Genomic DNA, 25,261 nt, shown 5'->3' on the forward strand with positions numbered 1-25,261 from the left:
AGCACAACAGTTTTGAAAACAGAAAGGTTATTTTATTACTTATCTATGATAAGCAACATCAAATTCCTTTTGGATGCATGAAAAATGGTCCTTTGCTAATGATAGCAATGTGATAAATAGTTTTCATACAATTGCTCCTCCGGTTCAAGAAAACAAAGGCTATTGGGACACCAACCAAAATCTGAGACCTTTTGTTCCAAGATGCTACTAGTAAACTAACAAAATGGACAAGTCAACGAGTCCATTCTTCCAATTATCCCTTTGAAGCACAATGAGAAAATAGACTCCCATTAGGTCCCCGGTTTCTTCAATTCAAACATGATGTATGTTGTTTCTGGTTTGACACATATATTTATTTATTTATTTGTTAAACTTATAAGGCGCGCAGCTACCCAACAAGGGTTTCCCGGCGCCACGACGGAGCACATCACATTACAGGAGACCTAGTAGGAAGTTATTGTTCAAACAACCAGGTTTTGATGTTTTTACGAAACCTTAAGTAGCTTTCCTCCTTACGAATATGGGGAGGTTGCGTATTCCAAAGGGATGGACCCAAGTATGAAAAGGATCTACCACCCATTCTTGCCAACTTGAACCTGGGTACACAGAAATTTGCTGCGTATTGAGATCAAAGGTTGCGTTTAGGTGGGTAAGGATGGACTAGTGCTTGTAGATATTTAGGCGCTGTACCTGCTTTTATTCTGAACATATAGCTCAGGGCTTTGAACTTGATGCGGTTTTCGACCCTGAGCCAATGTAGATCTCGTAGGTGGCCAGAGATACTGGCAGTTTTTGGGACTCTACAAAGCAACCTGGCCGCCGAGTTTTGAACCATATGTAGTCTCCGCACTACTGCTTTATTTGCGCCGAGGTAAAGGATGTTTCCGTAGTCAAGCCGAGATGTGATAAGGGCGTTGACTATGGTCTTTTGGGTGGAGATGGGCAGCATCGAGAGGATTTTCCTGAGACATTTTAACATGGTGAAACATAGAGCCACCACTTTGCCCGCCTGTGGCTTCATGGAAAGAGTGCTGTCCACCATAACCCCCAGGTTATGCACTTGAGTGGTCGGTGTCGGGAGGTTTCCCATCTGAATAGGCCAGTGGGAGACATTCCACAGATCCTTCTGTTTTCCCAGTAAAAGAACCTCTGTCTTATCTCCGTTTAATTTCAACTGGTTGCTAGTGATCCAGTTGAATATGTCACTGAGGCATTGTTTGAGATGTGAAGGGGGCAATGTACTAGATTCTGAAAGGGAGAAGATGATTTGTGAATCATCCGCGTAGGTCATAAGAGTTAGACCTACTTTATCAGCTAGATCTGCCAGTGGCTTTACATACAGATTGAAAAACAGTGGGCTCAGAATTGAGCCTTGGGGTACTCCGTGCGGTGAAGCGAAGTTTCCTGAGCATGATATGATTTGGAAAGTCCGGTTTTCCAAGAAGGAGCTAATCCACTTCAATGCTTCCCCACATATCCCAGTGCTTTCCAGAGTGGTTAGCAGTCTTTTGTGTGATATAGTATCAAAGGCCGCACTGAGGTCTAATAAAATGAGGGCTACCTTTTGACCTTCGTCAAGGAGTTTCCGGATCTTTTCTGTGACTCCCAGCAGTGCTGTTTCCGTTGAGAAACCAGCTCGGAAGCCTGACTGAGAGGGGTGAAGAAGATTATTTCCTTCAATTAATTGAGTCAGGGCTGAGTGGACATGTCTCTCAAGCATTTTAGAAAATATTGATAGGAGCGAGATGGGTCTATAATTAGACAAAATTTTCGGATTTGCCGTTGCCTTTTTTAGTAGCGGGTTCACCTTAGCATGTTTTCATAGTGTGGGAACCGTTGATTGCTAAAAGGAGGTGTTCAGAGTGTCTAGTATTATTTCCAAAGGTGTATTCAGTTGTTTTAGTATGTTTATGGGGATTGGGTCACTGGGGGATCCTAATTTATTGGTGTTTGTGATGGACTTTAGACCCTCCATTGTAATGGGAGGCCAGCACTCTAAAGTGGCCTTGGCTACCGCGGTGTTATCAGACCCTCCTTGATTGGCGGCATCGCTCTTATTGTTATTAATCTCTAGGATTAGGTTATCAATTTTATCATTGAAAAAAAGAGCACGGTCCTGACATTGTTGCTTATTTAGAGGCCGGGCAGTTGCTGTAGTTTGAGCGCCTGCCAGTTCTTTGACCGTATTAAACAGAGTTTTGGATCGATTTGTTCCTTCCATGATGGTCTTGGATACATATAGGGCTTTGGATTTTATACACGCAGCATGATATTTGTTTCTAGCGTTGTTGTATATCACCTTTTTGTCTGGTGCATATTCTTTCCGCCATTTTCTCTCCAATGATTTGCATTTGGTTTTTTCAGCTCTAAGTGAATCATTGTACCATGGGGCTGGAGGACGGTGATTGTTTCCTTTTATATGAGAAGTAGGTAGGCATAAATCAACTGCATTGCTGAGCCAGTCATGCATGGCCTTTGCAGCGCATTCCATGTTATACCTCTTATACCTCTTTTATTACTATCTGAAAGCTGTATGCCTGCCTGATTTCATCACAGTTATGTCGAACGATCTGCTGCTCATACACCTTTCCACAAACGCACCCGAATCCCACACTATACTGTTTTACAGAACCTTTGCTTCACCAGCAAGGCCTTAAACGGCCACCTGTTCGGAAAAGATACCACAAATCTCATGGCCGGATCCTCTTCTCTGCAGAAGGCTCCTAGTTCATAAGTGAACACCATCTTCAACAAGCTATTGCTACTTTCACAACACCAATTACTATACGGATTTACACACCAATTGGTTTCTGTTTGCCAGATCAGTTAGTTTCTAGGCAGCTTTGAAAAGAACACTAGGGTCTATGTGGGAGAGAAAAACCAGTGTCAGATGGTTGTACTCATTGCTCTTTTTGCCTTCAATTCTCAACTTGATGATACAATTTCAAAGAAAGAATATATGAAATAAAAGGAACTAGTATGTTGAATCATTTGGAATTTACCCTTTGCTTATTGTTCTTTTTTGTGTTATAATTTTTTATTAGCATTTCATAAATACAGTACAAGAAATCTATGATAAAATTGCAAACTCTAAAACATTTTGTAATAGAGAAATATTGATGAATACAGTTATGAATAAAACGCAAATACATCAAAATCTATAAATCAAGTAAAAGGAAATGGCTGGAGATAGAATACATTACAGCAGCAAAAAATTCATACAACCACCATATATGGAATACTAAAATGTTAATCCTATATATTGTCAACAAGACATTAAAAGCTGAAGATAATAAAATACTAATTTGATAAAACATTAATTACATATTTCATTGAGTAAATGCATTTGAAATACTAAAAGATAGTGCACTACTAAGAATACAACATCATTGTTCTTTTCTCCTGAAATGAAGGACTGCGTATTTTAACTCTAAACGTGGATGCAGTTAACAAATGTTTCCCTGCTTCACACAATTTTTAACCTGCATATGCATAATTTACGCCTATTGAAAATTATGCATGGAAGTGCAAAGAATTCACTATCAATGCTAACTTCTTCAATCATACAAATATGCATAATTTACATTTAGTGCACAATATGCATTTTTAGGGATAAGAAAATTGATCTATTTTAGCAAAAAAAAAAGAAACAGCCTTAAACGCTTTGGCTTCTAGATCCTGGGATTCATACATGATTTTGCATTTTTTCTACAAATATCACTACACATGTACACAAATCTTGCTGTTGTAAGTTAAATATGAAGGTAAGTGTGGGAACAATGTATAACTAAAGACTTGTGAACACCCAATTAGTTAACAATTTGAGGGTGTTGATTTATTTGTATTCAGTTGCCCTAGCACTTCTCTGCTTACACTCAAAGGTTCCAACTAAAGGCAAAACTATGGTGGCATGGTGAAAACATGAGGGTATACACTGTGCACATATACATCCCATGTATAGATGCCAGATTCACACTGTGTGACTAAAGTGTAAACGTATCCTGTGTAAGTTACAACTTTGCGGTTCTCACATAAGGAGATCAAGAGATGACATACCCAGTTCATTCTCCCAAATTATCATTATTCTCACAATTAGGCAACTGGACAAAAGAGAAGAAAATGGGCAGAATCGGAGAAGGACACTGCTTCCTAGTCCTGCCAAGATTTCCAAAGTTATTGAAATAGATGCCTCACTCACTTTATTGTGACATGCTTCCTCATTGGTGCCTACCCACACCCTGGTAGGATACTACCACCAGGGACAACTCAACCAAAAGGTTGGGAGTTCTTAGATAATGTCTTTCTGGATAAGCATGGACCCAGATAAAGAGGGAGAGTTAAACAGCAATAGCACGTTATTTACAAGAATTAGAAAAAACAAGTTAGATACAAATTAGAACAGGAAAACATGGAAAAACGGGCTATTTACAGGGAGTAGGAGTGGAGAGCAGGAGTACAGTTGGTGGAGATAGCAAGAGAACGTTAGCAGGGGCAGAGGGAGATTGCCAAGCACCAGCCTTGCCCCTAAAGTGACAGTGAGGTGAAAAAGATGCAGAGTGGTGAGCAACGTCACTGAAAAAAGAATCACATGGTTTACATATATGAGAGCAAAGTCGGCAACCCCGGTAGAGTTCAAGTACAGAACACTAGCAAATCCCTGAGCTGTAGAAAGTGTAGAAGCACTGAGATAGTTTAGGGTAGGAATTTGCCCATTAGGAAAGTCTTTGCTTCCTTTTTGAATCTTGATAGAGCTGGTATTCTTCTGATGTAAGGCGGCAGTGAGTTTAAGATTCTGGGGGCAGCCCCAGAGAATGCTCGGTTGTATGTTTTCTTCTTCCGGAGGAGGGGTGGTTTCAACACAAAATTCCTGGCACATCAGGAGTGCCTGCCTCCTCGGGCAAAACCGAGATTTTCTGAGCAAGATACGCAGGACACTAGGATTGCTCCGCTTTATGAGGGATACAAGCCACTTTGAGTTGGATTCTGGCTTTGTGCGGCAGCCAATTCAGTGCCTTCAGGTGCGTTGAAATGTGGTCTAATTTTTTTGAGCCTGTTAGGAGTCTTGCGGCTGCGTTAAGACGGGCTTTTAGGGGAGCTGTTGAGATCTTGGGTAGGCCAGATAAGGTTGAGCATCTTTATTTGATCCTAGAGAGAACTAAAGCCTGAACTGCCATTATTAGGTCCGATATATCTAGGAATGGTTTGAGATTTCTCAGGTAGCTCAGGTGAAACCTGGCATTTTTGGCCAGTGTGTTGATGAGGGCTCGCATAATCAGGTTATTGTCCAGTGTGATTCCTAGTGATTTGGCCGAGTCCACTATGGTCAGGGTGCAGTTCAGCACGGAGATCGAGTAGGTCCATTGAAGTATGTCACAGGAGCTTTTCGTAGGGGAAATTAATAAAAAGGAAAATGATACTTCCCAGTATGCATCTGTTCTTGGCATGCAGAGCTGCAGAGTTGTACACTATACATAGATCGCCACCTAGTGTTGGGCCCGGATGTTTGCACTTTGTTGTTGTCCTGAAAAGTTCTTTGGAAGTCACGAGATAGGTGACTCCTCCTTAGGACCAAATTGCGAATGGGCATCGGCTCCATCCCCAGATTGTTTTTCGCCATTAGGGAAATGATGGAGCTTTGCAAGTACAGGAAGGATGCCCGTGTAATTTGTATCTAATTAAGATAATACTGGAACAGATAAGGGTAGCCGGGGAGGCGGGTGGGCGTGTACGACTCTGCAGCTCTACATGCCAAGAACAGATGCATTTTCCGTTCAAGGCATATGAGCTGCAGATTGTACACTATGCATAGATTAAATAGCAGTACCCACTATTAGCGGCGACCACCCCTATCTGTTGCAGTAGTTTGGAATAATGTTTTGAGAACAGCCTGGCCCACATTAGCTTGATGTTTTGTTTGCACATCTACACAATAGTGTTTTGTGAATGTGTGCGGTGTAGCCCATGCAGCTGCTTTGCAGATGTCATCTAGGGGAATGTTCCCTAAAAATGCCATTGAAGCCCCTATGTTTCTGGTAGACTGGGCTTTAGGAGGAACAGATAGCGTACGTTTAGCTTTGTGGTAGCAAATCTGTATGCATTTCAGAATCCATCTAGCTATTCCAGATTTTGAAATGGGATTGCCCTTGTGTGGTGGTGAGAAAGACACAAAAAGTTGTTTTGTCTTACGAAAGGGTTGTGTTCTTTCTATGTAGTATAGCAACGCTCTTTTGACATCTAAAATGTGAAGAGCTCTTTCTGCTACTGACTGTGGTTGCGAGAAGAAAACGGGCAGTTCCACAGATTGATTGAGATGGAATGGAGAATTGACTTTAGGCAGGAATTTTGGATTGGTACGCAGAACAACCTTATTTTGATGCATTTGCAAAAAGGGTTCTTGAATGGTTAGTGCTTGTAGTTCACTTACTCTGCGCAGGGAAGTAATAGCTACTAAGAACGCAACCTTCCAGGTTAAAAATTGTAATTCACATTTGTGTAGGGGTTCGAAGGGAGGCCCCATTAGCCGTGTGAGAACGACGTTTAAATTCCATACAGGTGAAGGTGATACTCTAGGAGGAATTATTCTTTTAAGGCCTTCCATAAAGGCTTTAATGGCAGGCACTCTGAAAAGAGATGTCTTTTTTGCAGATATGCTACTATTGCAGCAAGATGTAGTCTAATAGACGTATAGGCTAAGTTACATCTTTGGAGATGCAGTAAGTAACCCATAATGGGTTGAATGGCCACATCCAAGGGATTAATATCGTTGTTATGACAATATATTACAAATTGATTCCACTTGGCTGCATAACATGCCCTAGTGGTAGGACGTCTAGCTTCTTTAATGACATTCATGCAGTCTGGAGGAAGGTTCAGATATCCAAATTCTAGGACTTCAGGAGCCAGATCACTAGGTTGAGCTGAGCTGGGTCCGGGTGTCTGATCTCTCCACGGTTCTGCGTTAAGAGGTGCGGAGACAGGTGTAATTTTTGGTGCGGTACTACTGAGAGTTGTAGCAGAGTGGTGTACCACGGTTGTCTGGCCCACGTTGGAGCAACTAGGATGAGGGTCAGAGAATGCTGCTGTAGTTTGCGTACTACTAGAGGCATGAGTGGTAGAGGTGGAAAAGCGTACACAAATCTGTTTGACCAATTCATCCATATTGCATTGCCTTTGGACAGTGGGTGTGGATATCTGGTGGCGAAGCTTGGGCATTTTGCGTTTTCGTGGGTGGCAAATAGGTCTATCTGAGGTTGTCCCCACAAGTGAAAGAATGGCTGAAGAACTTGCATATGAAGTTCCCATTCGTGGGTCTGTTGTGTTTGACGACTTAACAGATCCGCTATAGTATTTTGTACTCCTGGGACATGTTGAACTTGAAGGAATATGTTCTGAGGTATGGCCCACCTCCATATTTCCTGTGCTAGTTGAGATAGTTGCAGGGAGTGCGTGCCTCCTTGCTTCTGTATGTAATACATTGCTGTCATGTTGTCTGTGCGGTCTAACACAGCTTTGTTTGCTACTTGCTTCTGGAAAGCTTTTAGTGCCAGGAATACTGCTAATAACTCCAGATGATTGATGTAGAATAATTTTTGTTGCGGTGTCCACCTGCCTTGCATGGTGTGTTGCAGTAGGTGGGCTCCCCAGCCGGAGAGCAATGCGTCCACAGTCAAGATTATCTGAGGAACTGGCTCTAGGAACAGTCGTCCCTTGGAAAGGTTTTTGGTGTTCCACCACTGCAGAGAGTGATGAGTTCGACCGTCTACCAACATTAGGTCTGTTAAGTGACCTTGAGCCTGGTTCCATTGACGTGATAAGCACTATTACAGTGGACGCATTTGCAGTCTTGCATGGGATACTATGAATATGCAAGAGGCCGCGGCGGAAAAGCACTAACATGGCTGGCGGTGTCTATCAGACACCGCCAGCTATATTAGGATGGTGTAAAAGTAATGCTTTTCCGCGGCGGCTTTTCCGCCGTGGAAAAGCATACGGACAATCACTTCGGGGGCCCGTTGCGGGCCTCCTGGGTGAAGGGGGGGTGGGGGGTGCACATGGGGGGGTACCTATGGTACCCCCCTGCATTTGCGTGCACAAAGCAGCAGGCACCGCGCGGTGCCTGCCGCTTTGTGCACGCAAATGCGATGCATGCATTTTTAATATTGTGGCGGGTGCAGCTTGAAGCTGCTCCCGCCACAATGTTAAATATAGGGGATGTGACCGCCACCCTGGCGGTCACATCCTAATTGCAATGGAGGGAACTCCGCAGCCTCTGCGGGAGTTCCCTCCTCCTCGGGGATCGCGGACGGACTCAAGTCCGTCCGCGATCCTAATCGACCCCTAAGTATGGAGTTTTTGCACCTCAGGTTTAAAACCTGAAATACGTAGCCAGGCATGTCTACGTAGTAGGGTGCTGGTATTGATTGCCTTTGAGGCAGTATCTGCAGCGTCTAGGGCACAACGGATGGAAGCATTCGTGATATTTTTACCTTCCTGCATAAGTTCATTAGCCCTGTTCTTGTATTTGTCTGGTAGGTGCTGCATTAGGGACTCTAGTTCGTCATAATGTGCCCTGTCGTATCTGGCCAGCAATGCTTGGGTGTTGGCGATGCGCCAGATGTTAGCTGCTTGTGCCGCAGTTCTTTTGCCAGAGGAGTCAATTTAGATTTTTGTCTGGTGGTGAGGCTTCACCTGTTGTTTGAGAATTAGCACGTTTACGTGCATTGGATACCACTAAAGAATCTAATTGTGCCTGCCCTTTAATATAAGCTGAGTCTGAAGGGGCAGCTTTATATTTTTTCTCAATGCGGGGATTGAGGACCCTAGCTCTAACGGGGTCTTTAAAAATTTCTGTTGCGTGCTTGATGACGCCCTTAAGCATTGGTAAGACGGTTGTATACCTTTGTGTGTTGTGAAAGGTGTCTAAGAGGAAGTCTTCCTAGACTGCGTCAGTGTGTAAGTCCACCCCATGATATTGTGCAGCCCTCTGGACTAGCAGGTTAAAACCTATGGTGTCCTCTGGTGGGGAAGGTCTGGAAGGATAGGCATCATCCTGTGGGACATAAGTCACATCAGGGGTGTTGTAATCATCACATGGATCAGGTGACTGAGGGAGACTATTAGCCTGTGGTGGGTAAAGTGCACCTCCACCTTCATAATCAGAATCTGTGTGTACGTCATTGTCTGGATTAGGAGATGGTGTAGGTGAATGCTGTGGTGGAGGAGGTGTATGAGTAGGAACAGTATGGGGAGGTGGGGCAGAAGGGACCCTTAATGGAGAGGTTGCAATGTCTCTTCTTTGCAGGGAGAAGAGGTGCTGGTGCCTTAAGTGGTCTCTTCTTGGAGCTGAGAGTCAATTGTCCCGTTTTGGGATCCTTTACAGGAGTTTTTTGTTGTGGATCCAGGTAAAAAGCTCTTGTGAGCTAGGTATATCCTTTGGCATCGACATTTTCGGCTCCGTAGGTATTTTAGGCACCGAGTCGGCAGTTGGCTTAGGAGTGTGCCCTTTTGAAGTATCTTTTGAGGGAACCTGTTTTTTTGGTTCCGAGGGTTTTTTCGGCTCCGATGCATGTGAATCTGGAGCTTTGGCTGATTTTTTGCTCGGCTCCGAGTGCGGTTTCGATGTCGATGAATGGCTGGCAGTCTTCGGCGCCGTGTGCTTGGGTGTCGAAGCAACGGTCGACGTGGAAGAGGAAGATGGCTTTTTCTTCGGTGTCGGTACTGGGTCGGCACCGGAAGTAGGCTGGCTCGAGCCGGAGCCGCCTGAAGGCTTTGTAATCTTCTTTGCCGTGCCCGAAGGCGGGGCGTTAGAAGCAGTGTCTCGGTGTGCACCAGAGCCCGAAGGTGAGGGTGTGACCGAAGCCTTTTTAGATGGTGTCGAGGAAGGGGTGGGGTCGACGGTCTTACTTACGACCCGTCGAGCTGGAGTGACCTCCTCGACATCGGAGTCTTCGGCATCTGATGATCCGATACTCTCTTCGGCGTGCTGGTGTTCTGGCACGTCCACGCCTTCATCGAAGATGTCGTCGGGAATCGGAGCTGACAAGCGAGCCATAGTACTTCGAGCTCGTCGGTCCTGGATTGTCTTCTTGGAGCGGAATGAGGCACACGCCGAACAGTCTTTGGCCTCGTGCTCCGGTGGAAGGCACAGGTTGCATAACTCATGTAGGTCGGTGTGGGGAAACTTCGACCCACATTGAGGACACTTCTTGAATGGCCTCCTTTCCATGAGCGAGGAAGTGAGGCCTAGGTAGGCCCGAAGGCCTTAACGACCGAAGAATTCGAAGTTGGTAGAGTTTTGCGTCGTAGATCGCGATCAAGACAGTACCGCCGAACTGGGTGAGGATTGCGCGCCGAAGGAAATTTGGTTCCAAACCGGAGCGCAGAAAACACATCCGAGCCCGATGGCGTGAGGTTCCGTGACGATTTGAACCCGTGTTTTCAATATCGTCGGAAATACATAATATTGGTATCAGCGAACCGCAAATGATCCATTTAGCATATCCTGGTGTTTTCGCTATGCTACGAGCAAGAGTACTCCTGTTACAAACACATTTCTGATCTACCCATGGCATCCATCTTAGATCATGGCAGCCATTTTGTGTTTCTTGCCCTCACATACGCAATAACCTCTGATCACTTCATTTCAATTAAGGACACGTAGGCTTAGCCGACGATTCACTTCTTTAAGTGACACGTGCACCTTGGAACAGAACACGCTGTAGCTGCATGACTCGACAAAGGCTGCCTCCTCTGCCCGAGGCCAGCCCTACCGAACTGGTTCTCGTGTCCATTGTCCCGATCAAGATTAGGCGGCCGAAGCCGGTAGCCTTGCCCATTTACAACCCACAAACATCCCTTATCCCACTTTTCTATCTTCCACACCTGGCTCCGTTCCTTTCTTTCTGAATCTTTATTAGGGGGAGGCAACGAAATTTACGATGAGGCGGTCCGGCTCTTGAATGCAATATTGACAAGGGATTGTGATGAACTAGTGGGAACCCTGCTTCGTAATGTTTGGCATCAGATATTATCGACGGTTCCTGTGTAACGCCAAATATTTATTGTTTAGGACACAAAGGTTTGGGAATGTACTAACATGTGAAGTATTTGCCTGGAGCACAATTTTTAGTATATAAGGAGCAACCCTCTATGTACAAATCGAACAGGCTCCTAGACACTGCCCATGCGTGGTTTCTGTGACTTCTGTGTCCCTGCAGTAATAAACCTTTGGTCTTTGACGCCACCATCGAGAAGCCCGTGTTTCTGTTTATTTGTGCACCAAGGCAGGTGGAACTCCGGGGTCTTTGGGTGTTGTTCCCTGACACCTCTGGACGGAACCAAAAAGTCCAGAACTCCAATTGGCGCCCAACGTGGGGCTACGTCATTCGGTACCGGTCCAAAAGCCTGAAGAGTTCGAGAAGCTTCGTGTGAAGATTCCTGAGGGAGGCGCCCCACTTCATCGATCCCGGCATATCGCAAAAGTGGCCCGAAGTTCTCTTCCACGAGGGTTCCCGTTCAGGACGGCTGCAGTGGGCCGTTGCCTTGACCGTCGCCCTGTCTTGGACCCGAGGTGCAGTCCTTAGTACGGCGAAACGTGACGGGTTTCTCCTTGGTGACGTCTTCAGTGCCTCAGTTAAGTATTTAGTAGTTGCTAGTTGGTTACTTCGTGAGGGTTGTTAAAATCCTTTTTGGTTCTTGGTTTGGTTTGGTTTCGTAAGATTATCACTGGTTGTTCTGGTTACGATAATTTACGATAATCTATTTGGTTTAGTTTGGGTATCGATACATCAGTTCGCTTTTGGTAGGCCTAAGTTCTTGGTTCAGGTGCACATATCTGTTTCGTGTTTTGTTTGTTCTGTGTTCCGGATTGCAAAATGGTAAGTCGGAGAAATTGTATGTTGTTGTGTTTTGGTTGCAACAGCGATTCACGATTGGAGGACTCATGTCTGGTTCCTCCGATTGGGACTCCCTTATACGACTTGTACTGTAAACATGGTGTGGGTCCTATATCTTACAATGAGGTGTGGGTCCGCTATACGAAAAAGGATGGTGTCCTTAGTTGGCCACTACATGGTAGTTTTGAACCCGAAATCCTTGATAATTTAGAAGCGAAATTGTTTAGGAAGAAAGCCCGGCCGGCAATGTTTGATTCTTTCCGTTACTGGCGAAAAGAATCTAAACAGAGAGAGATTAAAAGATTGAAGAAAGAACAGAAAGAGCAAGAAGAGTTGACTTTAGAACAAGCGGCTAAACAGCTGCAAGTTAACGAGTCTGAGAAGGCCATAGAGGTGGCCATTAGAGAGCATAATTTAGCGATCGACAAGTGCTATCCTGCCTTGCCATCGAAAACAGCTAAGATACTGGAGGACCCCGAAAACGATCCTTTGTTGTCTTATTTGTTAAGGTCACCTCCACCGTATGCACAAGGTGCTACGGCTCCACCTTTACCGAATGTTCAATTGCCGGTTGCTGGACAACCCGGTATTCCTGCTCCTGCTCCTCAGAATCAAGCTCCTGTACCTCCTGTGGTCAATGTGAATGTCCCTACGGCACCTCCTCTTCTTGGGTTGCCGACTTCTCTACCTATACCTGTATCTGTCTCGCTTACACCTACTGTTCCACAAACTATTTTCCTCGATACTCCTACTGTCCCGCTATCTGTTCCTACTTCTACTGTGTTCTCTGCGTCTGCTAGTGTGTTGACTCCACTTTCTGTTCGTCGAAGAATCACTGATTCTGTTTCTAGCATTCTGTCTCCTTTCTATAAAACTTTAATCAAGACTCCTACTTCTGACTCTGTTCAAAGACGTAGTCAGCTTCCGAGTACTGAGGAACGGGGAATTTTAGATTCCACGGCTCTCAGATGGATTTCGAAGAGTAGGAGATATAGTACGAGAGATGTGCTAGATACATTTATGCAATGGAAGGAACCAACGCAACGGTATGTCTTTGATGAGATGTGCTCGCTTTTACGTGAGGAAGTAGAAGAAGATGATGTTGAATCAAATTTAGAAGACTTAATTAAGGTTCAGAAAGAGTTTGCTGCAGGAATGATAGTAGGTCAAAATATAGAAGAAGCGATGGAACTGATTTTAAGTTATAGGAGTGATCCATCACTTCGTTCACCAAGAGATTTAGAGAAAAGTAAGATGAAGCAGACTCGCCAATATCCAATGAGGGAGGTTCCTCCAATTTGGCGCGAAGCTGTGCAAGCTGACGCACCGAATGGTATTGTAGCAGCTCCGGCCCAATTCCAAAGAGTGTGGATACACATTCCATGGAAACGAGCCGAAGTGCTAGCAGTGAAGCAGGCCTTGCCAGACCCGCGTAAGAATCCTGCCGGATACTATAAAGAATTAACACAGACAGTTGAGGCCTGTGTAATGAATCTGGCGGACATTGATATGTTATTTGGTAATGTAGTTCCACAACCAATTTGGGCTAAAATTCGTAAAGAGAATCATCCAGTTGCCCTAGGTGGCGATTGGGCAGCTATCATTGCAGCGGATGGTCAGCAAATAGGTGGTTCAAAACCCAAACCTCTAATTGCTAATCTTCCAGGTAGGATAATCGACTTAATGAAGACTCTGATGCCCGCATTGCGCGTTAATTGGGACAAGTTGTCCGCATGCAGGCAAAAGAAAGATGAAAGTGTCTCCGACTTTTTCACGAGGTTCGAAGAGACTTTTGTAGATCATAGTGGTCAGGATATGAGCACAGAAGGAGGACAGAGACTGTTTGTCGATAAGTTCGTACATAATTTGTTACCTGAGCTATGCAACAAATTAAAAGATTCCGAGAGTGCGTGGGCTGTCTCTACAACTGCGCAAATACTTGCAACTGCACAGTATTATGAAAATAGGGATAAAGAGGAGAAAGAAAAATCAGATAAGAAAACGAAAGACTTAAAAACTAAAGTTCTCTTGCAACAGGCGTATCCGCCTCGCACGAATCAGACTAATACGCAACAGGGCTCGTATCAAAGAACAGATTATAGTTCACCGAGACCTCAATATCAGTGGAATCAGTGTGCGTACTGTAAGAAAGAGGGTCACTACAAGAATGAGTGTCCAGTCTTAGCGCAAAATAACGCAGCAGCAGCTCAGAGAGGTCGTGGTGGTTTTGTGCAAAATTCTAGAGGTCGAGGGCGAGGTGCTATGCCTCCACAAACGAATGATCGCCCTTCCAATCACTTTGATCAACGAAATGGACAGTCTGCCCAGCAAAATAGATCTCAACAGTATCTTGTTGAAGACTATTGTGAAGTGGATGAGGGATTTCAACAAAATGGGTACTAGGACAGCCATGGACAGAGAGAGGGAGTAGTATCAGTTCCAGTGGATCAGAGTGGGCCTTATGTCGCAGTAGCAACGTCAGGTGTAATCGAACCGTTTCTGTTGGATACTGGTGCAGCAAAAAGTTCTATCATTCATGCGAAACTCCCTGGCGCACCTTTGTCCGGCTCAACAAATGTTTCTGTAGGTTTTTCAGGCGCCCCTGTTTACAACCCCATATCTGGTCCTTTGTCTATTTCTGTTGGACCGTGTCAATTGAAAGCACCCCTAATTTTGACGACAGGTTGTAATGAAAATCTGCTTGGTTTAGACTTGTTAAAACGACTATATGCGACATTGTACTGTTCTCCGGAAGGAGTACAGCTTACATTGGGCAAAAGAATCACCTCTCCGATGTACTTGTCAATGGATGCACTCCCGCCAGAGCTGCGTTCACTCCCTGATACTCTTTGGGCGACTGGTCCTAACGATGTAGGCCTTTTAGAAATACCACCATATGTAGTCACTTTGAAAGCAAATGTAAAATTTCCACGAATTCCTCAATACAAAATATCTAGTGAAGGTGAACGAGCACTTTTATTGATTGTACAAGATTTGATTAAAAAAGGTGTGGTTGAAGAAACTAGAGGAAATGTCTGTAACAGTCCTGTATTACCGATTTTGAAACGAACTGATCCTACAAAGCCTCCAGTGTATAGGTGTGTCATCGACCTCAGAGAAGTCAATAAGATTGTGGTCCTGCAGTTTCCTGTAGTTCCAGACATTACGGCCTTGTTAACATTGATTCCTGCTACAGCCACATGGTTTTCAGTCATCGACTTAAAGAATGCCTTTTTCAGCATTCCGATAGCCGAAGAAAGCAGAGATATTTTCGGCTTCTGTCTAGGAGGTCGAAGTTTCAGATTTAAACGCGCTCCACAAGGCTATTGTGAGAGCCCATCCATTTACAGTCAGGCATTAAAAAGTCAGCTAGATTCCTTTGTCCTTCCTCCAGGCTCTGCTTTAGTGCAGTATGTAGATGATCTTCTAGTGGCTGCCGATGACAAGGAAACTTGCAAAGCAGCTACGATTTCGTTATTGCATCATTTGTCTAATTTGAATCACAAGGTATCACCTTCGAAAATGCAATACTGCTGCCAAGAAGTGACCTACCTAGGTCATCTCTTGTCAAAGGAGGGAAGGAAGTTGACCCCAGAGAGAATAAAAGCAATTACGCAGATGAGTGTTCCTCGCACGCAGAGAGAAGTGCGTGCCTTTTTAGGTATTACCTCTTACTGTAGGCAGTGGATCCCAAATTTTTCTCTTTTAGCAAAACTGTTGGTAGCTTTGACTGGGAAAAATGTTCCGAGTCCGGTGCCATGGTCTGATGAATGTCAGGAGAGTTTTTCTGAGTTACGAAATGCACTATGTTCAGCTCCTGTATTAGGTACACCTGATTACAGCAAGCCATTCACGCTCTACGTTCACGAGAGAGAAGGTTGCGCGTTGAGTGTTCTGACACAGACATTTGGTGATAAACAACGCCCTTGTGCGTATTTTTCATCAACATTAGATCCGGTAGCTAGAGCGTTACCTAGTTGTTTGAGAGCTACAGCGGCAGCTGCGGCTTCCATTCGACAATCTGCTGGTTTGGTGATGAACAACATGCTAGTGGTTATGGTTCCTCATGCTGTGGACACACTCATGAATCGAACCAAGACACAACACCTTACCAGTGCGAGATTATCTGGTTACGAGCTGACATTATTAGCAAGTCATATTCAGATCAAAAGATGTAATGTATTGAATCCAGCAACGTTGTTGCCGGCTAATCAAGAGTCGAGTGATTCCGAGCCCCATGATTGTTGTTTTAGAACGGAGGAAGAGACAAAAGGACGAATTGATTTAAAAGACACTCCATTGTCAGATCCAGATGGCACGTTGTATGTTGATGGGTCATGCTTTAAATTGGAGAATGGTGATGTGACTGCTGCCTATGCGGTAACGACTCTAAGAACGATTGTGGAGACTGCAAGAGTGAGTCAGAATTCTGCCCAAGCTGCAGAATTAATAGCTCTAACAAGAGCGTGTGTTTTAGCTAAGGGAAAGAGAGTGAATGTGTTCACAGATAGTCAGTACGCATTTGGCGTGGCCCATAGTTTTGGCCGTTTGTGGAAAGAAAGAGGTTTCATTACGTCCCATGGGACTAAGATTCAACATGGTCAGCTAGTTAACGATCTGTTGGAATCTCTAACCTTGCCGACTGAAGTTGCGATTGTAAAGTGCAGTGCTCATAAAGCAATCACGGATGATGTTGGTCGTGGGAATGCTTTTGCTGATGAAACTGCTAAACAGACAGCTAGAGACATGATGAGTAGAATGTATGTTGCTACGTCTGCAAGATGGATTGCTGAGTCTGGAATGTGTGAGGATACAATGGAAAGTGTGAAAGAGATTCAGAAAGAGGCAACTGAGGAGGAAAAACGTGTATGGAGAGAAAGTACGGGCAAGTTGGATTCGAGTGGGTGTTGGATTGATTTGTCAGAACAACAGCGTTGGATGTTGCCTGATGCGTATGTGCTTGCAGTGGTGACGATGGCGCATGGAGTAGCGCATATAAGTTCTAAAGGAATCTGTAAAATGTTGGCTCCAGTCTGGAAGAATGATGGGATCAGTAAATGTGCAGAGAGAGTGGTGAAAAATTGTATGGTATGCCTGATGCATAATCCTGGCAAGGGAACTCCAACTCCTGCTGGTCACTTCGCTCCTCCTTCCTGCCCCTTTGAAGTGATTCAGTTAGACTTCATTCACATGGATCGGTGTAATAATTTGAAATACGTCCTGGTGGTAGTCTGTGCTTTTTCCAGATGGATCGAAGCATATCCACTAAAGGACAATACTGCCCTATCAACTGCCAAAATTCTTCTCAAAGAATATTTCCCTAGGTTCGGAATGCCACGAATTGTATGGTCAGATAACGGAAGTGAGTTCATAGGGAAAGTTATGCAGAGTGTGTGTGCCGGTTTGGGCATCAAACAGAAGTTCCATAGTGCAAACCATCCTCAGTCTGCTGGTTTAGTTGAGGGTTACAATGGCACCCTCAAACTAAAACTAGCCAAAATACAAGCATCCACGGGTTTATCTTGGCCAGACGCACTACCCTTGGCTTTGTTATCAACGAGAGCAACTGTACATTCTAGAGTAGGGCTTAGTCCCTATGAGATTGTCTTTGGCCGCCCGGCAAATGTGTGGGGTGTGCCTAGGCCAAAGGAGTTTTGTTCTCTAGAATATCCTATGTTGATCGACTACCTTTACGACTTGACTGCTAAATTGAGTCTTATTCACCAACAGGTTTTCGATGCATTGCCAAAGCCTCCGGAGAGTCCAGGGCATCAGCTGAAACCCGGCGATCACGTCGTGATCAGAAACTTCGCGAGGACGAAGAACCTTCAGCAAAGATTCGTCGGCCCATTCCAAGTTCTGCTTGTGACAAGAACCACAGTTCGTGTAGCTGGTCGCAAGCACTGGGTACATGCGTCTCATGTCAAACGTGTACCTTTGCCACTTCCTTACGACGACTGGGTGAAGAAGGGAATTGGTGCCTCCGAATTTGAAAAAACGCCAAAGTTCATCCCTTTCAGCGATGCCGAATTGATTACCGACACTCCGAACTCTGACTCTCCTCCTGAAAAGACTCCTTTGAACTCTGAACATTTGTCCCCTGCATCAGAAAAAACTCTGTCATCTGCGAACTTGAACACTGCAACAACTACTAGTGATACGCTATTTGCCGATCAAACAGTACCTGCAAAGCAAAGATACAATTTACGACCTCGTAATATGGACAAATAAAGCAGGCAACTGCCTATTGTGATATTTTGAAATTTTGAACTTTTGCCTTCAGCCAGGAAGTTTGCTATTGTTTTATTGTTTTTAAAATTGCCTTGCCGTCTGGGTAGCCATAGGGTCGTGGCTGTGTGCCTAGTTGAATCTGCGGGGGTCTGACACAAGGTCGATCTTTCTGTTGGTTCTGGGAACTCCCAGGGCTAATAGAGGCATTTTCATCTACGTACACATCATCAGTGGTCGCGAGCGGATTGTAGAAGATGGAGCTTCCTGCGCTGCAACGAGAAAATGTGATTTATGTTCGCAGAAACATACTTTACAGAATTCTTCACAGCAAATGCTTTTTGATACAATGTGCCATTACATTTTTGATTGTTTTGATAACGTTGGTGGGTGGAATCGTCTTTGGTATGAGTTTGATTTTTATGCCAGTAACCACAGTACCTCCCCTTGATCCTGCTACTTCTACTGTTTCTTCCATACACTCTTTTCACTCGTTTCCTGAACATGAGCAAGCTCGACGCTCAGAATTCATTAATAACACTTTTGTACAGCTCTTGCACCAACACCAACTGGTAGTTAACACTACAGACTGCTGGGTGTGTGGCTTGATACCCCACACTATGGATAAAGGCATTCCCTATCTGGTTTTGCCTTTCAGCTTTAATGGATCATTTCAGGCCCTTCAAACCATCTTTGCTTATGCCCTTGAAACCTATCCTCCGCGTCCACCACGTTCCACTAAATATAACTCTGCCAACAAAGCCTTAGTCCAGGGAATTATTGACATGATCAAGGACGTCAATAATACTCCATCTTACCCTAGAGACGAATTGCGAGTATATTTGAGTTGGAATTCTTCAGAATATCGCCTTAGTTTGGGAGAAAGCAAGCGTAAAAGCTCAACTCCAATCTGGGTCGTACCTCACCGAGGTCAAGTCTGTTTGCAAGGTAATGGGAGAAATCCGAGAGCTCAGCTAGGGAGGAGTGAATGCGTAGAGACTTACGTGTTTCCGTCTAACTCTTCCCCTGCTTTTCTTACTGCTAGGGGTACCTACTTCATCTGCCGAGACAGGGCATATACATGGTTGCCTGCTGACTTTTCAGGATCATGTTATATTGCTCGATTGTTACCTCCAACATACACTGCTTCATCTGACTACCACAAGACCAGAGTAGCAAGAGGTGTCTTCAGCAAGGAAGATACCGCTGGTCAGGAAGCTGGAGACTTCTTCAAAGGTTTCCTTCCGTTCTGGGGGCCTATGGCCAATAGTAGAAACATACGTCAGCTAACACGGGTAGTTGAATCTACTATTACCGAAACTGCTGGTGCCCTTAGCAATTTGACAGCTGAGCTTCAGGCGGATAGACTCATGACGTTGCAGAACCGTATGGTTCTAGACGTAATACTTGCAGATCGAGGTGGGGTATGCAGAATGATCCAATCGAGCTGCTGTGTCTTTATTCCTAATAATGCTCCAACAGTCTATGAGGCGATCTCGAAGCTACACAAGATTTCCGACTCTATTCATGTAGACAAGGGAAACTGGTCCTTCATGGAGTGGTTTTGGACTCTGATATCAGCGTGGGGATGGAAGGTTCTAATGGTCATTGGTGTCATCTTAATATTCCTCTTCTCATGCTGCCTGATTATCCAGTGTGGTCCAGCTCTGTGTAGTCTTTGTGCTGCAACCTGTTTCAGGAAACCACCTGCGTTTGGAGAAAAGGCGCGAGAAAGGATGATGATACAACAGCATGTCTCTGACCTGATGAGCATAGAATTAGACTCTGACATAGACTGAGTAATTGCCTATGTAAGGGCAAAAGGAGGGTCTGAGGTTCCGTGACGATTTGAACCCGTGTTTTCAATATCGTCGGAAATACATAATATTGGTATCAGCGAACCGCAAATGATCCATTTAGCATATCCTGGTGTTTTCGCTATGCTACGAGCAAGAGTACTCCTGTTACAAACACATTTCTGATCTACCCATGGCATCCATCTTAGATCATGGCAGCCATTTTGTGTTTCTTGCCCTCACATACGCAATAACCTCTGATCACTTCATTTCAATTAAGGACACGTAGGCTTAGCCGACGATTCACCTCTTTAAGTGACACGTGCACCTTGGAACAGAACACGCTGTAGCTGCATGACTCGACAAAGGCTGCCTCCTCTGCCCGAGGCCAGCCCTACCGAACTGGTTCTCGTGTCCATTGTCCCGATCATGAGTAGGCGGCCGAAGCCGGTAGCCTTGCCCATTTACAACCCACAAACATCCCTTATCCCACTTTTCTATCTTCCACACCTGGCTCCGTTCCTTTCTTTCTGAATCTTTATTAGGGGGAGGCAACGAAATTTACGATGAGGCGGTCCGGCTCTTGAATGCAATATTGACAAGAGATTGTGATGAACTAGTGGGAACCCCTCTTCGTAATGTTTGGCATCAGATATTATCGACGGTTCCTGTGTAACGCCAAATATTTATTGTTTAGGACACAAAGGTTTGGGAATGTACTAACATGTGAAGTATTTGCCTGGAGCACAATTTTTAGTATATAAGGAGCAACCCTCTATGTACAAATCGAACAGGCTCCTAGACACTGCCCATGCGTGGTTTCTGTGACTTCTGTGTCCCTGCAGTAATAAACCTTTGGTCTTTGACGCCACCATCGAGAAGCCCGTGTTTCTGTTTATTTGTGCACCAAGGCAGGTGGAACTCCGGGGTCTTTGGGTGTTGTTCCCTGACACCTCTGGACGGAACCAAAAAGTCCAGAACTCCAGGCGGAAAAAAACAATCTGGGGATGGAGCCGATGCCCATGCGGAATGTGGTCCTAAGGAGAAGTTACCTATCTTGTGACTTCCAAAGAACTTTTCAGGACAACAACAAACTGCAAACATCCGGGTCCAACACTAGGTGGCGATCTGTGCATAGTGTACAATCTACAGCTCATTTGCCTCGAACATCATTTTTTTTCCCATTAGGTTTGAGCTGGTTGCTAGCAAGCCATTGAGCTTCTTTCATTGTTTTGACTTCCTCTAGGGATGAAATTTTGATGAAGATCTGAGTGTCGTCTGAGAACATGTGCAAAGAGATGTTGGCAATACGTAGAATTTTAGCTACATGGTTCCAAATATAGGTTAAAGAGAGTTGGGGAGAGAGTTGAACCTTGGGGGATACCAATCGGGGAAGGGGAGGATAGATTACAATTAACTAAGAATCTCTGGGAGCGGTTCTGTAAGAAGGATTTGAACCACTTGAGAACGACTCCTCCTTGCCCCATACTGATTTACAGACGTTCTAGTAGCTTTTCATGGCTAACTGTGTTGACCGCCGATGATAGATCCAAAAGAATTAAGAGACATGTTTTGCCTTTGTCTAGGAGGGCATCATCTACTATGTTGAGAATAGTAGTTTCAGTACTGTGATCTGGCCTGAAACCTGATTGGCACTCATCTAGCAAGTAGAAAGTGGCGATGTGTAGGCTAAGTTGTTGTTGCACGCATTTCTTAAGTAGTTTCACTAGGAGAGGAATATTAGATATTTGTCTGAAATAGTCCGGTTCAGCAGGATTCAGTGAAGGTTTTTTTAGAATGGGGATGACTTGACCAGTTTTTAAATAGTCTGGTATGGACCCTTGCATTAGGGAAGCGTTGATCATTGCGGTCCAGATGGGTATGATAAATTGGTTGGTAGTGGATAAGAAGTTGGATGGGAGCGGGTCGCTGAAGTGGCTGTTCGGTTTAATGGACGATGGATTTTTTGATATGCTATGGTCGTCATATATGTTGAAGGTGGTCCAGTGGGCTTGTTTTTTGGGTATCGCCTCTAGGGAGTGAGTAGCGACATTTGGAAGTGTCACCAAGGGCTTTGACAGGTCGATAACGGCAGAATACAGTTTGTTTCCTAGGGAGTTGATTTTAGCCGAGAAGGAGAAGGAGAACTCTTCACAACTTATTAGAGATTTAGTTGTTTCTTTAGAGGTTTTTGCCAGTTTATTCGATTGTTGTTTTACCAATTGAAAGAGCTTACGAGGTCTGTTCTTAGAGGTTTCAAGTTCTACTCTGAAGAATTCTTCTTTTGATTTGCGAATGCTCTTCTTGTATGCATTTCTGGTCTTTCTAAGAAGTTTTAGCTGGGGGGAGGAGTGGTGTTGTCTCCAGTTCCTTTCTGTTAGCCGAAGATTTTTCCTTTCGATGTTTAAGGACCCATTGAACCAGGGATTTTTGTCTTTGGCCTGAGTTCTTTTTAGTTTTAACAGGGCTAGTGAGTCCATTACATCAGACATTGTTGAGTTGTAGTGGTCTGTAAGTTCACGGACAGCTGATAGTTTGGGGGAGCAGGGGAGATCCATCTCGCATTGTGCTGCCAGCTTCTCCTAGTCTAGGCTTTTAGTGTCCCGGAGCCATAGTTTCGGTTTCACTGATCTTTTCTTAGGTACCCAGTATTTGGAAGGAAATAGCATGTTGGTCGGAACAGTCACAAGGAGCAACTGAGGTTATCCTGATCGCCATTTCCTTTGAGATGATACAGTCCAGCGCGGCACATTTCGAGTGTGTGGGTAGAGTGCAGGCTTTAGTAAGAGATTGGTCAGCCACAAAGTCTTTGAGGATGTTGACCTGAACGTCATTGAGGTCATTCCAATGAAGATTAAAATCTCCTAGGAATATATCATTGGAATGTGGTGAGGCATTTGCTATAATGATTTCTATGAGGTGGTCAATGAATGGGTAATTCTTACCTGGGGGGTGATAGAAGGTGTGCAGTTTGCACAATTGGTTAGTCATTACTAATGGAGAGTGCGAGGTATTCACAGGAGTCAAGAGTCGGAGTGGAACTGGGTAACGGAGAGGTTGGAGCGATGGATACAAGTGATCCCTACCCCTTTTTTTATTTGTCTGTCAAGCCTTATAATGTTATAGTTTGGAGGAACTAGTAGAGCCATGCAGGGTGATGAAGCTTTGTTGAGCCAAGATTCGGGTAAGATTGCCACGTCAATTTCTTGACTAAGGACGAGTTCGGCAATGTCGGAGGCATGCTTCACTGTTGATCGGCAGTTTAGAAGGAGAGCAGAGATAGGAGACGCTGAGTTCCCCGGGGTTAAGTTGTGGGAATGGTTGGATAAGGTACTCTTTTTAGATTACTGCTGTTTACCCCTCTGTTTCTGCATATGGAAGATCTGTCCGTGTTGATTGAGGCCGTATTGATTTTGTTTTTGCCTTCCTTGTCAGGGGGATTGGAGGCGACAGGGGTCTCCTCGTAGGTTAGTAGAAGAGATAGGGTGTCATCCTCTTCATGCCACTGAATAGTCCAGGGATGTGATATGCAGTGGGACCACACCATTGACCAGACTCATTCTAGCCATAGCAGTCAGTGCTCTGAATACCTGTTCCGTTAATTGTCAAAACGCTGGTACTAGTTGCCCAGATATTTAACTCAACAAGCAATAAACTGGCAAAGATTGTGCAGGAAGACTCAACATGGCAAAGATCTTATAGATGCAGTGGTATGATCTGTTACCTTTTCTGTAAATATGGAGTAGGATGGTGCCGCCTCAATAAAAGGATAGGTGTTCTGTATCAAACACTTCACCAAATAAGGGTGACAAAACCAGGCCCAACCATTTGCAGTTAGTTTTCCACACATTGTTTGACCATCCATCTGGGCCTATAGTAGCATCAGGTTAATTATATGTGCAGCACCACCTTCCTACCACTTTTGTGATATGGATTTTTATTTTTCTCTGTCAGGATATTTGGTATGCAACCTTGAACCGAGATATGCATGTATTTGTGGTTCCATATCTGGAAATTCAATAAAACAGTGAAAACTAAAAAAGAAAAAACAAACTTGATGTCTCTGGATTTGTCCTTTTCCAGTTTATTATTATTATTATTATTATGTTTCTTATATAGCGCCAGAATCGACCCCCGAAGGGGTATCTCCGCGCTTGCCTTGGGAACCCGTCCTGGTTTTTCCCTGTGAGATAGCCCCTACAGGGCATCCCCAAGGTGAAAGCCAGGCATCCCGCCGCAGGGGGCCGTTGTGGAGATTAAGCAAGCTTAATGCCCAGAGTTGCAGAGTGTGAACCCATGATTAGGTCAGGCACCGAAGCGAGAATTATCGAGTCCATGGACATTTGAGCTCCAGACCCTGCCGCGTCGGGAATTGAACCCTGGTCCCGGGTCTGACCTCTGCTTCAGGGTCTGCCTGCCCTAACCAGTGAGCCACACTTCTCCACACTTTGCATATTTTAGTAATTTCCACTTAGATTAAATTACTTGGGGTGGGGAAATGGGGCCTGTGGCCGAACACTGGGCCTCAACAATACCTGCCATAAATGATGCTGGCTTCGAGGTAGTAGGTCTGGAGGCCCAATGAGGACTTTGACTGGCCAAACAGCCAGAGGAGAACCTCTATGCTCAGGTCAAAGCAAAGCATAATGGTAGTGCCCTTGGGGATGATGTACCTCTTTGGATCCCGTCCAGTGCAAGGCAGTTATACACCTGTGACCTTCCAGTGGGTCTGATCAATGTTTTCCACCAGCTGGACTATTTTCCATCATTTGGACAAGGCTCGAAGGGTAGTAACGTGTCAACGGGCCGCTGTGGAACCAAAGAGCATCGAGAAAAGTAGTAGAAGGAACAGGAAGGGGTAGCGATGACATATGAATGGCGCAGTACCCTGCCCCATTAGGAATGACAAGCAGAAATCCCATCGCAGCGCTGTTTGCTAACTTGTAATTGTAGCGCTTGATTGTACCTCAGCAGAAATCCCATCGCAGCGCTGTTTGCTAACTTGTAATTGTAGCGCTTGATTGTACCTCAGCAGAAATCCCATCGCAGCGCTGTTTGCTAACTTGTAATTGTAGCGCTTGATTGTACCTCAGCAGAAATCCCATCGCAGCGCTGTTTGCTAACTTGTAATTGTAGCGCTTGATTGTACCTCTGCATTTACATCGTAGCGCTTTAGTCCCCTGCTGCAAAGCTTGTTGTTGTGGAAAAAAGCTTGTTGTTGTTGCTGCCATTTTAGGTGCATCCCCTGGCCCTTCCCCCACCTCGCTCCCGCCTCCCGGCTAACCCTCCCACGCTCCGCCCCTCCACCATCCATTTATGGCCAATGTCCCCACGCGCAGGGTC

At 44.9% G+C, this 25,261-nt stretch overlaps 1 protein-coding gene across 2 annotated transcripts in view; it reads right to left on the reverse strand.

The window, feature by feature from the left end:
* The window catches only part of RCCD1 (RCC1 domain containing 1), a 154,143-nt gene that overhangs the window by 33,925 nt on the left and 94,957 nt on the right, over window positions 1-25,261 (reverse strand). The gene's annotated exons all lie outside the window — the stretch shown is intronic.

This window comes from Lissotriton vulgaris, chromosome 2_1, assembly GCF_964263255.1.
Source record: "Lissotriton vulgaris chromosome 2_1, aLisVul1.2, whole genome shotgun sequence".
Taxonomy (NCBI): Eukaryota; Metazoa; Chordata; class Amphibia; order Caudata; family Salamandridae; genus Lissotriton; species Lissotriton vulgaris.